The sequence below is a fragment of the Cotesia typhae genome, unplaced genomic scaffold, assembly GCF_013202065.1.
Source record: "Cotesia typhae breed Kobodo isofemale line unplaced genomic scaffold, CoteBio_Ctyphae contig_43, whole genome shotgun sequence".
Classification (NCBI taxonomy): domain Eukaryota; kingdom Metazoa; phylum Arthropoda; class Insecta; order Hymenoptera; family Braconidae; genus Cotesia; species Cotesia typhae.
Genome location: NW_027423752.1, coordinates 2,103,762 through 2,126,676, shown reverse-complemented (window position 1 = coordinate 2,126,676; position 22,915 = coordinate 2,103,762). Strand labels below are relative to the sequence as shown.

At 27.9% G+C, this 22,915-nt stretch overlaps 1 protein-coding gene across 3 annotated transcripts in view; it reads right to left on the bottom strand.

The window, feature by feature from the left end:
• The window catches only part of LOC141528190 (sodium-coupled monocarboxylate transporter 1), a 46,642-nt gene that overhangs the window by 8,195 nt on the left and 15,532 nt on the right, over positions 1-22,915 (bottom strand). The window contains exon 1 of one of the 3 annotated variants that reach the window (XM_074244115.1): positions 22,708-22,831. The exons of the other annotated variants lie outside the window; for them this stretch is intronic. The gene's annotated coding sequence lies outside the window, so the exon portion shown is untranslated. Of the gene's footprint in view, positions 1-22,707; positions 22,832-22,915 lie in introns of those variants that run through there. 3 annotated transcript variants of the gene reach the window in all.

Sequence of the window (22,915 nt, the reverse complement as noted above, 5' to 3'; positions counted from 1 at the left end):
CCTTGATAGGTTTTAATTTTTAACACGGCATTCGACGCAGTTTTTTGAGCTCTAAAGATATTGTACAAGGTGAAAAATCGATCATTTAAGAAATCCCGAAGCTGCTCAAAATTTATTTTAAGAAAAAACGATTTAAAAAAATTAGAATAGCTGTAAATTAAAATAAAGAATAGCTACCTAAGACCCCAAAACGTCGAAAAAATTATATTCATATAAAATCTGAGAAACATTAAAAAATTCAAAATTTCATGTCTTAATTTGAACGCTTTTTTTGTTCAAAACAAAAAAATTTTCTATCTGATTATAATTTTTGTTTTAATTTTAAATTAATACTGATGTCAACAAACACGTAAAATTTGTGTCTTCATAAAGCAATGCAAGAATTCTAGTTTCAATTCAAAAAATTTAGGAGCCTGTAGTTTCTAGAAAAATTAAAAAAATTTTTAATGAATCGGATGAACGATGATGTAAAGAAAATCTATCTTATTCGCATCAAATAATGTAATTTATACTAATAATTAAAGTGATAAAGATAATGATTAAACTTCCGTAGTGATAAATTATTGTTTCGGATGTGAAATGTAAACAAACAATCGAGTTATAAGTCGTCACTTTCGATATTAAACACAAAAAATGAAACTAATAATAAATTATAGACTTCCAACTTCTTGCTGTAGAAATTAATCATTTTTTTTAAATTTAAGTTATTTTTCCCTATTCTAAAAAATTTCTAACACTTTAAAAATTAATATTGCAACAATATAAATTTCATAAATTCACCTCAGAAGATTGAAGAAATAATTTCCAGTGTTTCTACTTATTATAAATCATTCAAGCATGTAAATTATTTACTAACAATAATTTAGATAACTCAAAAAAAAAAAAACATCGCTTCTCAACATATATAAATAAGCTTGTTGACATTATGAATTAATTTATCTTTATTCTTGACATTCTTCTTCTCATTCTTCTCCGCCTCGCATCATTCAAAGGCCACGTGATTTGGCACGCGACTATCAAATAAATTCAACTCGCAGATGTGTTACTGTATTCTTCGTACAGGCCTCATTTAATGATGTACATAGGCTACATTTATTCTATTATATTTAATATATATTTATCTTGTACTTTGTCACATTTGACAATCACTTAAATACGGAAAACTTAAAATGTTTTCATTTTTTTTTTTTTTTTTCGCTATCCATATGTAGCAGTACTGCAGTAGAAAATTTTGCGTCAAAGTTTTCCGTCACTTGTAGCGTTTTTGAGGTGGTTGAATAGTTCCGGAAGAGATCAGACTTATTTGAACCAATAAGTTTCGAGTAGTTATGAACTGAGCAATTTTTAACTTCCCGCGAGGAAAATTGAAAATTTTCAAAAATCGGGAAGTTATTGTTTTTACCCCGTTTTTCGAAAATTGAGTTTTCATCAGATCTTGACGTTTTGAGGTCCTCGGAAGCTTCCCTGACTATTCCCACGATGATGTCTATATGTATGTATGTGTGTGTATGTATGTAAACCTCTCATAACTTTTGAACGGCTTGGCCAATTTGATCGCGATTGATGTCATTTGAAAGGGCTTGACCAAACTTAGATTTTGAATACAATTTGGACCGACTCTGACTGGTAGATTTTGAGAAATCTTAAAAAAACTACGAAAAAAAATTTTTTCAAATCAAGTTTTTTTTTAATAACTTTTAAACGGCTTGATCGATCAATTCCAAAAACTAATCAGCTCTTAACATCGGAAAACAACGTCGATCGCCACCAAGCTGGTCAAAATCGGTTGATTTTTTCGTGAGTAATCGTTGACGAAAGAAATCGAATAAAAGCGTTTTTTTCGAATTACACCGAAACTTTCGGTCTTATTAATTTATGTTTAAAAATGTATCATAGAATTTGAAAAATTGCGTCAAATGCCGCTAACCGTGTGAAAATTGGTTCATTCATTCAAAAGTAATTGCGGTTTGAAAATTCAAAAAATAGTGTTTTATTAAACTTCTATCAGACTTTTGAGCTCGGAGAGCTCAAAACTACATTAAAATTATATTTTTGAGCTCTTCAAGTTCAAAAACGTAATAAGCGCAATTCTGAGCGCTTAATTACGAAAGTAGCGGGAAGTTGCAGGGATGGCCTTCAGGGTCTACCGTTTTCTTAATTTTTTTTTTAGATTTTATTTTTCATAAGTTTATTTTTCTCAAGAAATATTTCTTAAGTCAACAAAATAGTTAAGAAAGTTTTTTCATTTTTTTGTTAAATGCATTGAAATGATCATCAAATGTTCAAGCTCTTGCAATCTGTTCTCTCATTCACTTGGTACAGCCCGATAAAAGTTGTTGACTTGGAATTTTAATGAGTAGACAGATTTGGGGCATGACGTCGAGAATCGCTGTCTGACGCATGTGACTGTATGAATATCAAAGAGAGGAACACAACATGAGACAAATAGTGCAATAATATCATATGTTACATTTTTTCTTACTTAAAAAGAAAAAATTGAATTTTTTTTAACTAGCGAACAAAATTGACAGTTTTAATTTTAAAATCATGCTTAGAAAATTGAGAAATACATTTTTTTTGAAAAACTTTGAAGTTTATTTGATGAAATAAAAATTGAAATGTGCGTATATATTTTTATTGGAAAAATCCCATAAAAAATGTTTGAAGTAAAAAAGAATTAAATAACATTTTCCGATGGAAATTGATTATAGTTTCTTTGAAGTGAACATTTTCGATGATAAAATATTAAATAAATTAAAAAATTATAATGCTGGTGTTTTTTCCTCTATTTGTTCATTACAAAATATAAAAAATAATTGAGTTAAATATTACTAGGAAAACAATGATTGAATGCAAACAATATTACGGTCGACAATTAAATTTTTCGAGTGAATTGAATTATTGTGAATATGAGTCAAAAAATATTAATCATAGACCGAGATAATTGCGTATAGATGGTATGTTTGGAATCCAATTAGCCTCCGTACAGGTCAAGGACGGAGTGTAATCCGAAAAGATAGAGTTAGTCTCTTGAAATAAATTTTACTGAGTGTTCAATATCCAATATCAGTATCAATATCAATATTGAAAAGTTATAACCGGTATTAATTTACATTGTTATTATTATTTAACTTGTATAATTTTGATTTAATTGTTTCTGTTATCGGACAATTAGCTAATTAATTATGTTGATTACACAATTATGCGGAGTTATAATTGATCATTAAAATTTTACACTTCTATACACGTTATTACGTTATTGAATTAATTAGAAACAATTTATTGTTCTTGATTTTGTTAGATAGAATTATTAATCGATTGCACTTCATGAATTAATTAAAATGAAAAGTTGCTGTTTGATCATTCTTATTTATCAATTAAATAAATTGTGCAAGTGATTTACAATAAATCTGTAATTTTACAAAACTTATCGTGAAGATTTTTTTTTAATTCTAAATTTATTTTTGAAAAAAAAAAATTGGAAAATTCAAAAGTGAACGCCTCATAATCTCATTTTCCATAATAAAATTGATTAAAATCAAATACAAAATATAGTTTCAAATCTTTCGCGCCATTTTCCACTCAGAAAGATACTGCGCATGTATTGTAAACGAAATTTATTTATATAGATGTACAAACGATTGGTGGATGTTTAGATTATTGCTAATTATAAATGAACTACATTAAATTAGGCCATGATCTTCGAAAGGACAGTTTTATTTAAATCATATTGATGTGTTTAAAAAAAATGGACTTGATTAGTTTAGACAGAAAAAAAAATTATTTTGTTTTGACTCGCGATTGGTTTACCGCAAGTATATAAAAAGTTACGTATAAAATTAAAATTTATATTTCATACCAAATAAATGAGTTACTCAAATAAATTGTGAATAAAATGTTTAGTTCACAATTTATAAAATGCAAGACTAATGATAGATGTTGCATTAAGTAAAAACCAATGAGGTTTAAATTTAACTTTAATTTATTTAAAGTACAAACAAAAAATGCGACTGTGCGCTACAAGTATTTGAGAATAACTAACTTAGAGAAAATACAAAAATTGTTAAGAGTAGAGTAAGAACTAGGCGTTATAATTACAAGCAGGAAAAATTAGGAGTAGGAATATTTGGTGACAAATAGTCGACCAGGAAATAATTTGGAGGCGGGATAATTGCAAGCTATGCAGTTTGGAAAAATAAGCAGGAAAGGGAATGCGGGTACTAAGATTTTACCTGGATGGGCGATAGGTTTACAAAATATTTCTAAACTTAGTGAGCAATAAAAAGATTAAAAAATACAAAATTTCCCAAAAGTAAAATAAACCCAGCATAATATAACCCAAATATTATGTTCATGACTATAAGCAGCTTAAGAAACTATTTAAGAAATATCCCAAAAAATTACCATTAAAAATTCATTTTCTACTCTAGAGCTAGGAAAAAACTGAAATATAAAAAAAGTAACAAATTGCCTAGATTGCTATTGCAGTACGTAGGCTGGAAAATTTTACTCATAAATAAAATTGAACAAATAAATGAACCTTTTTCTAGGTAACATAATTAAAAGTATTTAACAAATACTACAGATTTAAATTCCAGATTTTAAAAACTAAAATATATTATTTTTCAAAAAGCGCAGCAATTTTCGGCTATGACAAAATATAAATTATTTAAATTAATTTAAAATGTTATATTAAAATATAAGTGTACGACGGAACATATTTTGAATCAAGAGAAAAATTCTTAAACTAAGAAAATAATTTTGATGAGTTTTATTGTCTTGGATCAAGACGAAAAATTCTTGAATCAAGTAAAATTTATTTAAACAAATAAAAATTTCTCATTTTAAGAATTTTTCTACTCAAATCAGGAAGATGAAATTCTTCAAAATTATTTACTTGATTCAAGTAATTTTTTTTTTCTGTGTACATTTGACAGCCGGACGTCCATCGAATAATTTTTTTAAACATTTTTCTTATTTAATTAATAAACAAAATGTCATAAGTGTTAAAACTAATGTTTTTTCATTACCTTTATGTGTAAATATTGTTCTATGAGTGCGATAGAAAATAAATAGCGACAATTTTAGTTCAAGAAATCGCTCGATTCTTAAAAGACGAGTATAGATATAGTTATTTTGTACAACTGTGTATGTAAGTTTGGGAAGTAAAATAAAATAAAAATTTAGATTAAAATTTAAAAATAAATAACATAAATTGGTATTTGTACATTAAAGCAACCAAGGGTACGATGAGTAACTTACAAATAAATAAGTTAATTTGCGGTCAATGAAGCAATCAATTCTGTTTATTGACAAACAATTGAATTTCATTTATCGGAATAATAAATATTAAAATCTGCGATCACGAATCACGAGGATGCTGATTGTTACTTTAGATTTATTCTCGTAATTTTAAATGTTGAAAACTTTTCATAAAGAAAGTAAGAAGGGAGTGAGGCTCAATTACTTGGTAGAACAGTTTGCAAGTGAAAACACTTTTCAAATAGTAAACTGTTGCTGTGACTAGATAAATTTAAAATCAAAAAAGTATCTGTAATAAAAGTAAACTAAATTTATTGAATTAAATGAAAGTTGAAAAAACAGGTAGCATCGTTGCCAAAATTTTTGCAGTAATTAATTAAAATAATGTATAGCAGTTTAACCAGGTCATCTTACAAAGAAAAAACCCACATATATTACGTAATACAAAGAACTTTTTTCCGATTGTAGCTAGTCTTTATCTCATTTTTAAGCGAGTTACTAGAATTCAAATTTGCGCGCGCAAGCGCGCGCCTTACTATAGCGTTTGCATATATTTTCATGCTCATGATATATTCGACCAATCACGTTACGAATAGTTTGATGCAACATACATTTCATCTCAATTGTATTATGGGATTAATAAGCCGTACTGGGGGTCATGCAAAACGTTTTTTTATCATCACAAATTTCTATATTGGAGCATCCTAAAAAATGATAACACTATCCTTGAAAAAATCATTGACATGGCTTAATGTAGCCGTATCAGAAAATTTTTTTACAGGTAAGCATTTGAATGAATACTGTTGCATAAATGTTATCTAAAACTTTTCTAAATTCCTCAATAATGTTTGCAATAGTAATTGCAACATTCACGAGATCAAAGTTTTCCGTAACTAAATAAAAAGTAAAAGATTAATAATTAAGCTGATGTCTCGAGTTCAGCGCCGTTGTTAATTCTAATTACTCAACAAATATTTGTTTGTTTGTTTACACAGCTTAACGCGGTGAAAAAATCTCATTATAACACATTTAATATCCGTTATAAATCGAGATAATTATCGTTTTACATAATCGCAAATCGCTGGATGATTATGAAGCTTACTTGCACTTGATAATTATTTACTAATTAGATTAAAATTCAGTTTATGTTTAGAGTTATTTAAATAGATTAATAAGCAGTAAAGTAATGGCTAATGCCTATAAATGCAAGAAAAATATTCCTTTGAAAATTTCACTTCTTTGAGATATTCAGTTCATATTGATTCTATACATTCATGAATAAAATACAAAAACAAAGCGATAGGAATAAAAAAAAATCGAAAAATCCAAAAGTGCACGTCTTATAACACTAATTCATTTTTTAGGAAAAAAATAAATTATACAATTGATTTTCAAAAGAAAAAAATAATTAATTTGTTACAGAGTACTTTCTAATTCTTTTTTAAATTATTAGCGCCCATTTTTCTGGTCATATGTGCAATATGATTGTAAAAAATATTTCTTTTAGTGTAATAAGACTCAAAACTAAACAGATTTTTTTTTTATAATTTTGACAGGACTTTTTTCCGTGCAGATATTAAATTAATCAAAGATTATTTAATATTTTTGATACAGGTCAATTAATTGTGAAAGTATGAGTCCATAAATTATTTTTAATACTTATTACTATCACATTAGACTAAGTAGATAAATAAAAACGGAGAACAATCGCCAGTGTGATTCATCTTGAATGCCTCATTTTAATGTGCAGTCGATAAGTATGTACAATACTTAAATATTTATTCGTAGTAAATGGAAGAAAATAGTGGAGATGATTTGTAAATATCTTGGTTTGTCAGTGAACCAAAATAAAAAGAGCAAGTTAAAATTGGCGCGGCTCCAAAATTGGGTATGGTAGACTTAGAGCCGCGATTAACGAGGAATTGAGTGAAAGTTTAAGTAAGAGAATAAAACTACTCTGAGAAAATAGACGGAAAATGTTTTGAGAGAAAAAACGAACTTGAGTTTCCAGTTAAGCACTGAGACGCGATGTTATAATTAAGAATGTACATATTATAGAGTTAGTTACTTAATAATACGGGGAATCTAGCTTAATCTACCTTAGGGTGGATTAAGATGTAAATTTTCTCAAGAAAAAGTACGAACAATTATTTTAAATAATTATTCATCCACAATTTTAGTATAATTCAAAAAATTTTTTGCACGCCTCATAACACGAAGAGGTTGAGGTAGTGCTTTACTTCCGACACGTCAAGGTCAAGCAATTTCGTGGTCTTCAATTGCCTCTATCACGACTATATTGTACTTATGCAATAATGTGAGTAGACGCAAATTGAGAAAATTCGATAATTAATCCATTTTATAGTTTATTAAAATCATTTTGTGTTCGTATTTTGAAAAAAAAAAAGTTTCAAAAAAAATTTTGCGTGGACGTCCGGATGTATGGACGTTTATTTTGTATGTACTCACGATAACTCCCGGAAAAATTGATGTATCAAGACCGGGCTTTTTTTATTAGTTTCAAAATTCGATGAACTGATGCCATATTTAATATCAGTAGCCTAGTTTACTGATTTTTTTTCTAAATGAATTTTTATTAAAATTCACTATGATACACACCGACAATAAAAAAATTTTTTTTGTCATACTCGCTCCAAAAATTCAACTTTTGAGCGCTGGATGGCGTCCGTAAAGGGACTCTTTTCTAGAAACTCTGCCATACCGTCTTTTTTTCACAGCCTGGGCCGTGAAGTTTTACCCTCTCCTTTTTTTACGAACTTTTCGAGTACACCCAGACAAAATTGAGAGAGATTGTAAAAAAAAAAGTCACATTCTAGTGTACCGACCAATGATTGTGAGTAAATTTTAAACAGTTACTATTAAGTATTTCTCTGCTGGCAATTTAGTATGAAGCGGAGTTAATGTTAATAAAATAACAACCACGCCATAAATAAATATTAATAAAAAGATAATTAATATAAAATTAAGTTTCTTTGCCTTTGTGGAACTTCATAAAATTTAAATATGTCATTATTTGCCTCCTATCCCTCAAAAGTTAAACTTATAGAGCGATAATAACAAAAAATATTGTACGTCATTTGGCCGTTCAGAGGCGATTTTGACAACGACTTTTTTTCGATATTCGCTTTAATGTTTGTGACGCGAATGTTCGAAAACGAGCGTAAATTTCCATCCTCGGCTACGCCGCGGACGTTAAAATTACGCTCGTTTCGAACCTTCCCACCACAAACCTTAAGCTCATATCGAAATATCGTCGCTGTCAGAAAACCGCCACTTCACGGCCTTATGACATAAATATCTATTTTTTCTAAAAGAATTTTCATCAAAATTAACTATGATACACTCGTACAAAAACAAAAGAATTTTTTAAGCATTCTGTAAGAACTGACTGAATTATTTTTTTTTTCTATTAAAAATAACTTATACAATAAATTTTTTTTTAAATAAATAAACCTTATGAAGCGTGCGCACTTTAGGATTATCTTAACTGTTTTTAATTTTGTTCATAAAAAATTTTAGGATTACGTTGTAGAGTGAAAAAATTTATCAAAAAATATTTCAAACAAATTAATCATAAAATATTAATTATTAATTACTTATCAGTTTATAATTCAAGCAAAGAAAGATAACTTAATTAACACTGGTTTAAAAACAACATAAAATTATTTACGCACGTGTATGAAAAAATGTTGTAGAGATTTAAGATATAAAACTATACAGCTAATGATGATCTCGACGCAAATAAATGTTCAGCTTTCTACTTCACTAAGTACCATACACTATACGCATGGCAATACATAAATGTATAAAAAACTAAATATTATAGTTAATGTATTTCATCAGCAATTAAAGTGTCACGTGCGCTACAATCACGTGGTTATCATGAGTGTATCGTTACATTCAAATACACTTTTATTTAAGTATGTGAAGTTTAAATATCACATATGCCACTACCATGTCCAGTTGTCTATATCTATATTTTAGTGTAGATGTATACATATATCACTTAATATTGACTGAACGGACTGGTTTCTCTGCCTACAATCTACCAACTGGTGGATCGTAAACGTATTTCGATAACTTTTTTTTTTCACGGCAATGATGCTCACCAACTATTAAATATAATTGAGGAAAATTTATGCAATCGTTACTCACCGGTTTAATTTATTGAGTCAAGAATGTTAGTTTTTTTTTTTTTTTAATTGGATAGTTAAGTCTGATGATTTTTTTATCAAGAAATAATTATCAGTAATAACTGTTAATTTTATTATTTTTGTATCGAATATTTCGAAGCTAATAGAGATTAATAATTGATAAAATTCAACTATTGATAACAGTAAGTGGCAATAATATTTTTTTTTTCTTAGCTAGATTATGATTGTCGAGTTTCGAAAACATGTAGTGTAGGACAAAGAAATAATAACAATAATTATTGATTTACAATTTAATTGTCTGATAAGAACGAATAATTAAAAACAAATCAATGTTTTTAAATTGATTGGAACCTCACTAAGAATTGACAAAAAATTTGGACGGATGAATTGAAAATATTTTCATGCTCTGGATAATTTAAGAAAATTTTTCGAAATGTTAAAATTTTTAAATATTTCTCAAAAATTAAATAATTCTAGAATGAACTTTTTAAAATATTTTTGAAAATTATGTAGAAGTTTATTTGATTTTTTTTCTGGAAAGTATAAAAAGCTCTAAAAATTTTCTAGAACGTCTTAAAAAACTTGGAAGAGAATAATTATTGACAGAATCGATTGTGGCGCTCGGAGAAATATTTTTGAAATTTTGATAAGATTTTTTAGCAATTTAAAATATTCTAGAAAGTTTTTGAAGTAAAAAAAATTCCTCTAAGAAATTTTCAATGATAAATTCTAAAAAATATTACTTGATTAATCTCGAAAGGAACCTTCGAGTATTTTTGAAAATTATTCTAAAAAATTTCTGAAAAATTATCGAAATGTCGAAATTTCCTCGATCAGTTTTTAAATTTATTTATTTTATTGTATGGAAAAAAGTGAGAAGTATTTAACAGCGCAGCTTGGAAAATACATTAAACGTAGATGTCATAGACAAAAATGATTAATAGAAAATCTCATACACGAATAATTTCATGATATAAAATACACATTCATATCGAATAAATTTCAGTGACAACATTTTAATAAAATCAATTGAAAAGAATTTATTATATTTACACTGCGGCATAAATTTCTAATTAATTCCCCAACGCGCTATACAATTATCGAGTATAGTATCATACACTGTAATATACAAGTGTTAAATTAAAGGTGTCAATATTAATAAATATAGTGTAATAATGAATAAGCAGTAATTTGTGATTCACGTAAAAAATAATAGTAATAACAGTCAATTTATCATCTGTCAGTATATGCGATACAAAAGACTATCTTATTCTCATCCGGTAATTAAATAACATCCGTAACAAAAAAAAATGAAGAAACTAAAACTAATAACAATAATAAATAATAATTACTAACTCATACGTAAATTGTATTTTAATGTGTATCTTATTTTTTCACGCCTAAATAAACGCTCGTTGATTATTCTAGCATCCGTTCTCGCACTTTATAATTACTTGAGACGTTAAATTCATAAATTGTTTGTTATTTAATGTCACATACATGCAAAATTCTTCTGTTTTTTTTTTTTTATTCGACAATTACTAGCAATTTTGTGTCATAAAAAACAAATTAACATATCGAAATTTTTACATGATTAATAGTAGGAAGTGTTAGAAGCTTTAAGAGTATTAATGATAAGATTAAATTGAAAGATAATTTGAAAAAAAAAAAAAAATAAAATAAGATATTACAATGTTAAGGAAAAAAGTAAAATATCGTATTTTTGATTTTGTGGTGTTAGATTAACCCTTAAGCCTCAAGGAGTCTTAAAGCATCTTCGTCTGTGGTTAGCGAAAGTAACGCAAATCGAAACACATCGCGAACTAATATGAGTGAAACGCGAGGCTATTAATATTGAGAGTAAGGTACCGGCGGATAATTAAGGTTAGCTAAGGGAAATTTTGAAAAAATTAAAAAATATTGCATTTAACAATTGCAATGTATCATTAATTTTTAAATTAATACATTAGCCATAAAATATGATGGAGTAATGGTAATTTTCACCATAAACAAACACAAAATTAAATTTTTTCAAAAACCTTGCGAATAGACCTTATTTTACTACGGTAGGGTAATAAGGCTTGTGGATTATACATACTGGAAATAGTTATACTATACTTGATAAAATTGGTATTAGAGATCAATCATCACTTAAATTGAGCAACAATACTTTTTAAGATGTTGATAAAAATTAGAAAAATGATTTTAAATTATTAAATATAAAATTATAAAAAATGTTTACCATTTACTCAAATCGTTTTTTAGGAATTCTTCTGCGCTACTTTAGCATATGTCGGATGATGAAATATAGAAGACAAGGAACGTTTTATCGGGACTCTATAAACTTGTAGCGACATTTCTATGCTAGACGCTTCTACTAGAGAAGTCTTTAGCGGAAGCGGTTATTTTAAATAGTACTAGGAATTCAAATTGCGCGCGTACGCGTTCGATTTAATCCTAACCACTAAGGAATAATATATATATATATATATATATATATATATATATATATATATATATATATATATATATATATATATATATATATATATATATATATATATAAATATTATAGATAATATAACAGATATAATTATATGAAATATACAGGGTGTCTCAGAAGTCGTGAGCCACCGGACAGGGTGTGGTAGAAAATTGGATTCTGAATAGAAAAGTCCTTTACCATTTTTCGATCAGACCCATAGAAAAATTACTACAAATTTATGAAAATAGACCAATGAGGAGAGCGGTTTAGCGGCAGAACGGTAGGCGCAAGAGCGAGCGAGTGGAAGCGCGACAGGCAATGAGTGCGCGCTCGCTTGCACACGTGTGATATCATTGCTCAGTTATAGCGGGATGCCCGCATGCAATAATAATGATCAATGATACTCCTGTAAATAAAAAAATTAATATTAGAAAAATCATCCCATAGACAGCCCCATAAAATAAAAAATGTGCGATTTTTTGATAATTAAAACTCAAATTTTCGGTGTCACCGAAAAATGAAAAAAAAAAAGCCAACAGTCATATTCAATGATACCCTGTAATTAAAAAAAAAAAAGAGTTATAAAAGTACCCCATACACTCTGAGATACAGCCCCATAAAGCCAAAAATTTGCGATTATTTAATGATGAAATTCAAATGATCAGTGTGCACTTGAAGTTAAAAAAAAGCAATAAAAATAATCAGTGACACTACTGTAGACCAAAAAATTGAAAAAAATAAAAAACTACCCCATAGACAGGGAGATACAGCCCCGTAAAGCCGAAAATTCGCGATTATTTAATAATGAAATTCAAATGATCAGAGTGCACTTGAAGTGAAAAAAAAAAGCAATAAAAATAATCAGTGACACCACAGTAGGTGAAGAAAATTTTTAAAAATAAAAACTACCCCATAGACAGGGAGATACAGTCCCATAAAGCCAAAAATTGTGCGATATTTCAATAATTAAAATAGAAATTTTCGACGACTACTCAAAATTTCAAATAAAAATCTAGGACTAATATAACGAATAGTTAACTATACCCATGACAATCAGAAAAAATTAAAAATTACAAAAACCCCATAGACACTAAGATACAGCCTAATAAAACCGAGTATTTCGGGATTATTTAACATAAAAATTAAAATATTCACAGTGCATTCGAAATAGAAAAAAATACCAATCAAAATTATCAGTGGTACTTTTGACCATCAGACAAATTTAAAAATTGTAAAAACACCCCATAGATACCGAAATATGACTTGATAACGCACAAAAATCGGGATTGCTTAGAAATTAACATTCAAATTATTGGTGCCCATTGAAAATCAACAAAAGAAACCTTTTGTACTTATCGATTAAACTCCTGTGTATCGAAAAAATTATTATTTAAAAAACCACCCCGCAAACTCCGAATTATGATCCCATTAAGCTGAAAATTTCTGATTTTTAGTAATTAAAATGCTACTTCTCGGTGTCCGTTGAAAATAAATGAAAAGTATGAAAACTCATTTTCAGATATACTCTTGTAAGCAAAAAAAAATAAGATTTGAAAAAACACCATACACTCGCGATTTGTCGATTTTTATTTGACGTAAATTGAAATTCTCGGTGTCCACTTAAAATAACAGAATTACAATAATCTTCCTATCTAATGTAACCTCGGTCATACACAAAGATATCAAAATTATGGAGTCCACCCCATAGACACTGAGATGCGCCCCCATAAAGCCGCGATTAGTCAATTTTTCATTTATTTAATTTGAAATTTTCGGTATCCACTGAAAATAAGCCAAAGAAAACTATCCCACTTTCCAGTTCAATCTTTGTCATGAATTAAAAAAAGAAAATTTCGGAATCCACCCTAAAAACGTCAGGAGACAACCCTATAAAGCCGCGATTTTTCGATTTTCCATTGATTTAAATGGAAATTCTCGGTGTCCACTGAAAATAACTTAAAAAAAATTATCGTACTTTCCAATGTAACCTTTGTAAAGAATTGAAAAATCAAAATTTAAGAATCCACCTCATAGACACTGAGATACACCCCCATAAAGCTGCGATTTCTCCATTATTTGTGAAGTTAAGTTGAAATTCTCGGTGTCAACTCGGAATAACTCAAAGAAAATTATCTTTCTTTCCAGTTTAACCTTTTTATGAATTAAAAATCAAAATTTTGGAATCCACCCCATAAACACCGAGAGGCAACCCCACAATGCCACAATTGTTCGATTTTTTATTGATTTAAATTGAAATTCTCGGTGTCTACTCAAAATAAGTAAAAGAAAATTATTGTACTTTTTAATGTTATCTCTGTTATAAAATAATAAATCAAAATTTTAGAATCCACCCCACAGACACCGAGATACATCCCCATACAGTCGCTATTTGTCGATTTTTAATTGACTTAAATTGAAATTCTCGGTGTCCACTTAAAATAAAGAGCATAAACTCATTCCACTTTCCAATTTACTCTTTTTAATAAATGAAAATATCAAAATTCAAGAATTCACCCCATAGACCCCAAGATACGCCTCCATAAAGCCGCGATTTATCGATTTTTTGTGGATTGATATCGAAATTTTCGGTGTCATATGAAAATTTGAATTTTAATTATTGAAAAATCGCGAATTGTTGGCTTTATTTGGATGTTTGTTAGTGTCTATGCGGTGGATTTTCAAGAGTTAAGGTTTTTTATGTTTTTAAGGGTGTAATTTAAAAGTACAACAGGTTTCTCTTGTTGTTGTTAAATGGACACCAAGAATTTCAATTTCAATTACTAACAAATCACAAATTAGCGGATTTATGGGGTCCTATCTCGCCGTTAATGGGGTGTTTTTTTCAAATCTTATTTTTTTTTTGCTTACAAGAGTATATCTGAAAATGAGTTTTCATACTTTTCATTTATTTTCAACGGACACCGAGAAGTAGCATTTTAATTACTAAAAATCAGAAATTTTCAGCTTAATGGGATCATAATTCGGAGTTTGCGGGGTGGTTTTTAAATAATAATTTTTTTCGATACACAGGAGTTTAATCGATAAGTACAAAAGGTTTCTTTTGTTGATTTTCAATGGGCACCAATAATTTGAATTTTAATTTCTAAGCAATCCCGATTTTTGTGCGTTATCAAGTCATATTTCGGTATCTATGGGGTGTTTTTACAATTTTTAAATTTGTCTGATGGTCAAAAGTACCACTGATAATTTTGATTGGTATTTTTTTTCTATTTCGAATGCACTGTGAATATTTTAATTTTTATGTTAAATAATCCCGAAATACTCGGTTTTATTAGGCTGTATCTTAGTGTCTATGGGGTGGTTTTTGTAATTTTTAATTTTTTTCTGATTGTTATGGGTATAGTTAACTATTAGTCCTAGATTTTTATTTGAAATTTTGAGTAGTCGTCGAAAATTTCTATTTTAATTATTGAAATATCGCACAATTTTTGGCTTTATGAGACTGTATCTCCCTGTCTATGGGGTAGTGTTTTATTTTTAAAAATTTTCTTCACCTACTGTCGTGTCACTGATTATTTTTATTGCTTTTTTTTTTTCACTTCAAGTGCACTCTGATCATTTGAATTTCATTATTAAATAATCGCGAATTTTCGGCTTTACGGGGCTGTATCTCCCTGTCTATGGGGTAGTTTTTTATTTTTTTTCAATTTTTTTGGTCTACAGTAGTGTCACTGATTATTTTTATTGCTTTTTTTTTAACTTCAAGTGCACACTGATCATTTGAATTTCATCATTAAATAATCGCAAATTTTTGGCTTTATGGGGCTGTATCTCAGAGTGTATGGGGTACTTTTATAACTTTTCTTTTTTTTTTTTTTTAATTACAGGGGTATCATTGAATATGACTGTTGGCTTTTTTTTTTTTTTTTTCATTTTTCGGTGACACCGAAAATTTGAGTTTTAATTATCAAAAAATCGCACATTTTTTATTTTATGGGGCTGTCTATGGGATGATTTTTCTAATATTAATTTTTTTTTATTTACAGGAGTATCATTGATCATTATTATTGCATGCGGGCATCCCGCTATAACTGAGCAATGATATCACACGTGTGCAAGCGAGCGCGCACTCATTGCCTGTCGCGCTTCCACTCGCTCGCTCTTGCGCCTACCGTTCTGCCGCTAAACCGCGCTCCTCATTGGTCTATTTTCATAAATTTGTAGTAATTTTTCTATGGGTCTGATCGAAAAATGGTAAAGGACTTTTCTATTCAGAATCCAATTTTCTACCACACCCTGTCCGGTGGCTCACGACTTCTGAGACACCCTGTATATTATAATTTATATATATAAATCCAAATTATATATATAAATACATAATATGAATTATAGTATATATACTAATAATATATAATAGTATATTATATATATATATACTATTATATAATAATAGTAAATTATATTATATTTATTAATAAATAAATAACCGAGATTATTAATATAGAAATCCTAATAATATATTAGGACAGCTATCGATTCCCGGTCTGAGCTGTCCGAGTTACTTTTTCGATTACCGAAAATTCCTACTGAGTAAAGGTCCTCCCCTTCCCCCTTTATCCTTTATTTTCCCCAGTTCCCAAATTTGTCTTTAATGACAAATTTAGCTATTATATATGGCATGAAAATTTACAAACTATATACTAAAATTGATGGTAGAATGAAGTTAACTTAGTATCGAAAACATGGACCCTAGGGTGTGCCAAAATGTAACTTCCTTGATGGACCTTTTAAAATTAGAATTTTGAGTTTCGCTTTTGGCAAGAGCTGTGTTTGGGTATTTCCTAAGATATTTCGGGGTGATACGATTTATTTGATTTTCATAGAATTTTTTTACAGGAGTTTAGTTTGTGTATTTCCGCTGAAATTTCTAATTTTGGCCGGGAGTGCCCAACTAAATCTCCTATTAAAAATTCTATGAAAATCAAATAAATCGTCTCACCCCAAGATATCTTGGGAAATACTTAAACACAGCTCCTGCTAAAAGCGGAACTCAAAATTTCAATGTTAAAAGGTTCTTCATGAAAATTGAATTTTGGCACACCCTAGTATATAAGATTTCTATCTCTTAGGCCTTATTACTCGCGGGTACCTTATACTGTTTTTTTTTTTTTGAAATTTTTTCTTTGAAAATTTAGACACTTTCTGGAAGAATAAAGTAGAAAAAGCCCTAAAAAAATTGTTTTTCTTCTTTTAAAAAATTATGAGCTTTTCAGAGCAAAAAACGTAATCCTTTAATTTTTTCAAAAGCTCGATCGAGTGAAACAAAAAAAATTACTCACTTAACAGTAGTGGTTTCCTTAATATTCTCAATCCAGCACTCGATTTTCCAAAAAACCACTAAAAGCCCTTTTTTTGTTGCATTTTCAAATTCATGTGACATAAGGAAAAAAATTTTTTTTTAAAAAGCAATAGCTAATCGTTGAAGAAAATTCATTCAAATTCTTGAAACCCACCCTTAAATTTCTGTGCGATCATTGGTTGCTGATATATCGATAATCAAAGACAAAAAGATCCCTTTCCATTTGAAGATCGATATCTCGGTGAGAAATGGATTTGTCAAGGTAAATAAAAAAGGGAATGAAAGCGAGATGACTAAAGTATCCCATCCTTATAGTAGTTAAGCAAAGAAAATTTTTTCTAATAAAATTTCAAAAATTGTTTGTTGCTGGTTTATCTAAGACCACTCAAAAACTGCGCAGGCTACAAAATTTTAAAGTTTTAATCTAAAAAATAGACACTTGGAGCTACAATTTCTTTTTTTTTTATTTCCTGTACGACCATTTCTTTCGAAGTTATAGCCTGTTAAAAATTGCCCAAAAATTGGGAATTTTTTTTTTATCCCTTAATTTTTCCCAGTAGTGTGAGTTAAGTGAATTAAACTCATAAATTATGTTAAACAATCAAATTAATCTGTATAAATTTTTTATTGGCCAATAAATGTTTCATCCTTAATACACATACATTTAGAATAATATCCCGTAAAATCATGGCATAGAAAGTTGAAAAATGAAATCAACAGTGTTAAATTTTTGTATGAAACTCAAACATCGATTTACCTTGGGGTGTCCGAAAAGTTTTCCTCAAGGCATGATGAGAAACACGCCGTGATATTGCCGAAGTTTAAACGGGAAATGTATATGTATATAGTGAATGTTGGTGCACCAACGGGTAATTTAAAAAATAAATGTGCATGGATTGTTATATATAGTGGAGCTTTGGGAGAAGAACGATTTAATTAATTATGAAGTTGTCCTCATCCTCTTTTAACTCAACCTCCTCTTTCATATGATCGTCGGTCTTTTTCCAGATTTTTTTTTCCCTAGCAAACTCACTCTCTATGTATATTTATCGCAATAAATTAAACTCCGTATTCATGCAATATTACCCACCAATTCTGTTTGTTGAAAAACCAATTATATTCGTAAATGTGTGTATTTCAATTTCTTTCCTTCATACTTGGTAATAATTATTCTATCTGTTTATTTGTTTATTTACTTTGTCTTTTTAGTTTTGAATATTAAATATTATTTCTGATGCTTTATTTGCATTATGAATCGCGTAAAAATTGAAAATAGTATTAAGATTATTACGATAAACTTATTGGAGATTTAATTTTTACTTTGATCAATTCACGAATAATACAAGGGCTTAAGGACATTTAGATTTATCACATATTTTTATTATTTTCATATTTTTATTATTATCAATTTCTTTACCCATTCAAGTTTTTTTAAAAAGCTTGTTTGGAATTTAACTCCCTCAAAAGAAAATCAAATTAAAAATAACTATTTCAATTCCTGAATTAAATTTAGTAAATTTTATTCCATTAAATGTTTTCTTTCTACCTTGCTCGATATTTACTTTATACTTTTTAATCATCGAGTATTACATACAGTTAACCTTTAAGTCTGTTATTAAAAAAAAAAAAAAAAAAAAAAAAAAAATAATAACTGTAATGACGAACTAGAAGAAAAAAAAATCTAAAAAAAAAAAAAAAACAGGAAATAGAATGGAATGAAGTTCGCGTATACAGTATAATCGGGTCTCAGTAATTTTACACAGCAGAAGGTAGAAATTGTAAAGAGGAAATAGAATGCAGGCTATTTCTTCCTTTCTATTCACTTTACTTTTTAAAGTTCAACCATTTTATTTATATTTATATTTTTGCTTTTATTTTCTTAGTGGACAATAATAAAAATTGCTTGAAAAAATAACTAAAGTTACTTTTTATTTAAATAGGTCCGTTGATATTTATAGTACTGTCGATATGTTATTTTGTAAATTGTCCGTAAAACGAGTTCTAGTAGAATTTGCTTGACATTGTATTGAGAAAATACGAGCCTCGAGATCTGGACTTTGAATTTTTTTTTTTTTTTTTATGCTTGTTTGTTTACCTCCAACTCTAGCTGTTTCAGTTTGTACATTGAAGTTGATCTATTTACTGATAACGGTATTCTTAGACAAGTTTGTCCATTTAAACAGAGCGGAAACTAAAGTATCATCTCAACTGAATTTTCCTATTTATTTCAAAGTCATTTAAGTTTATCAAACCTAAAGCATAGTTTTAGTTTTAGTAATTGTTCATTTACAATGCGATTTTGTTGAAAAAGTTTGATCGTAAAAAAATCAGCGTAATTTTTTTTTTCTGCTGGACAAAAATAAAAACACGAACAAAGCATACAAAAACAATTTTTTATTGTTTGTCGTGAACAAGAGTTGTAGACAAGAAATTTTATTGCGAATATATTGTATGAGTATTCTAGTTTTATATGTTACAAATGATACTCTAATCAGTTAGAATATGAGTTTTGTCAATATGTTTATGAAATTACTAGAATTTCAGACAACAGGTACGAAAAAGTTTTTTTTTTTTTTTTTTTACCGAACAGAAGTTATTGCAATCGTACTTGTGCATTACCAATTTTATAGCTTATTTTTATTGGTAATTATTGTGCTGGGTATGGATGACTAATGCTGAAGTGTCTTGACCCTTCGTGCTATACGAACGTTACTTAAAATAAAAATGAAATATACCCAGAAAAAAACATTGACTTCAATCAAATGAAAAATTTTTGAACCAAAAAGATAATTTTGAAAAGTTTAATTATCTTGAATCAAGACGAAAAATTCTTGAATCAAGTAAAACTTACTTAAACCAAGAAAAATCTCTTAGTTCAAGAATTTTTCTACTCAAATCAAGAAAAAAAACTTCTTCAAAATTATTTACTTGATTCAAATAAATTTTTCTTTCTGTGTACAAGTAATATTCACTAATAACCCTAATGCTATTATCAATTTTTCAATAATTTAATATCGATAGAAAAAAAAACAAATATCTAAAATTTACTCCACTGAGAAGAAAAATTTTTTTTGCAACAAATGGACATTGTTGTGATAAGAAATTAATTAGTTGAGTATTTTTAACAATTTAATTTTTATTAAGACAACGCTAATTTTTTCTTAAAGAAATTTTTTCTCTCAGTGTTTAAGAATGAATTGAAAAAATAATTTAAATGATAAATTGCTTACAAATAAATTTCACGAACTTAATTTTACTTGCATTTCAATATTAAAGCTCGTTTAAATTTAGCTGCAGGATAGTATTATTTCATGCGATATGAAAGTCCTCTTTTGTTTCAATGCGTAAATCTAAAAAAAAAAAAAAAAAAAAATAACCAATTAAAGACAGTGCTTCCGGCAGTCAGCCAGTGAAACAATTGAATTTAGCATCAGATGTCGTTAAGCTGTATTTAAAAATTAATTATTAAGTATGACTGCTCAAAGGACGCAAAATTTTTCCAACTGCCAGCCCAAGAAATAAATTATGATTAAACAAAACCATGTTAAGATAAAATTTTTATTCCACAACTTTTTACATAAGGCAGACGAGGAAATTTAAAAATATATTGAAAAATTTACTTTTTTAAAAGTTATCGTGCTTACTTTTCCATAAACAGATAAATCCAGAATATTAGTGATTGAATCGACTTTTTTAATAAAAATACTAATTAATTGATTTTGATGCCACAGAAAATGATGAAAAAAAATTCAGTGCTTACAGTCAGGCAAATTTCAAAGATTAAGGGTCGAAAAATTTCTTTTAAAAAGTCGTAGTTAATCTAAACTAAATAGTTGCTTAATGAAGATATATCAGAGAAATAAATAATATCCACGATTACTTCAATATTTGTAAACAAAGATTCTCTCTATCAAACTGTTGTAACAATGACACAGAAGCTCAAAAAAACTTTAGAAACAATAATTTGACCAAACATGTTTCATTAATAGAGAAAGGGAGTGCAAATATCTTGTTGGAATATTCATTTTTCCTTTCAAAAAATTCATTTAAACTCATTAAACTTAGAACTATTGCATACTTTGAAAAATTGCTTCTCGTTAGTAAATTTCCTATGTATTACGCTACAAATAGTATAAAAATATCATAAAATTTTTTCAGAAGCTATTGGAAAGCCATAAATAATACGCCTATTTTAAAGATTACAATTACTCTAATTCAAGTGAGTCATATTGAATCAACATAAATATTATAATACTCTGAAAGTATGTCTATTACAAAAGATTTCATCGGGACATTTTATGAGATTATTTTACAAAAAAGACACCGCAGTTTTCAAAACTTTGAAAATATTCTTTACATTTATCCTTTGATACAAATTTTCACCGTCGAAATTAATAATAATTATAAAGGATTAAAAATTTTATCAGATGAATTTTCATATTTACGACAAGTGTTTTTTATTTCGTACCCAAAGAAATTTTTTTCATTTAAATATTAATAGAAATACAAATTTAAAAAAAAAATATTTAAAAAACTAAATGAGAAAAATTAATATTGTATTAAAGTTTTTATATTCAATTACATTGTTTACCGCTCTGCCCACGAAAGTTTTCGACTACATTTCGCCACCTATCGGTAATTGTGAAACTACTCAATTAAAGACAAGTCCCTGCACGTTATTCATCAGTCTGATGTAACTTAATTATGTTAAGGATCATTGAAGCAATAAAAAGTAACATAGTCATATAAATAAATAGAGGTTGAAGAATAACTATTTTAAAATAATAAAAAAATGTAAAAGCACTCTTGTAATGTTCATTGTCTCATATTTAACCTTCTTTGTATTTTTTTAAATTCTCAACAAAGTTATCACAAGGAGAATTCTTCACATATTTATAAAAATATTTACAGCGGTATTTAACTTTTAATAATTGATGCAGTTTATTCCTTAACAAGTGAAATATGCTTGCAAAAAAATTAATATTTTTATGAAAATAATTTAGTTACATGCGTCGTTATTAAAATTCCTCAAAATTTTTTTATGGAAAAATTCCTTAGACTTAAAACAGTAAATTAAAAAAAATGAAATTTTAAAAATTAATTAAATTAATTATTGCTGGTAGAAAAAATTAAAGTATATATATTTTTTTTTAATTCAATTATGTAGTAATTTATTCATTGAAAATAATTTGATTATTCAATTACATGCAATGTGTTTGAACTAGCGCAAAATTTCATCCCACATGCGTGTGAATTTTTTATCAAGTTCTTAAGAAACTATTATGTGATTTGTTTAATTAATAATTTTTATGTAAAATACTCAATAGCAAATTAATTCAGAAAAATTCTTTTATGAATGTCTAATGTTCGATAATTATTTTATGAATATGCCTGTCTCTAAACGTGCACAAACAACGCTAATTACACAAATATTTGAATAAAAAATAACCAAGTAAAATATTTACCGTGAGTGTGTTGGTTTAGCGTCAACTTAATTTTCTCGCAACAAACGGAAATAGCGGGCTGAGGCAGACTGAACGTAAGTTTAACTTTACATTGCAAATTATTATCGTGTTATCGGAAAGCGTGTACAGAATCAAACGGTAAAAGATAATAAGTGAGGAAGGTTGAAAATATTTTGTTTTCTATCTTCTCAGATGATGACGATACATG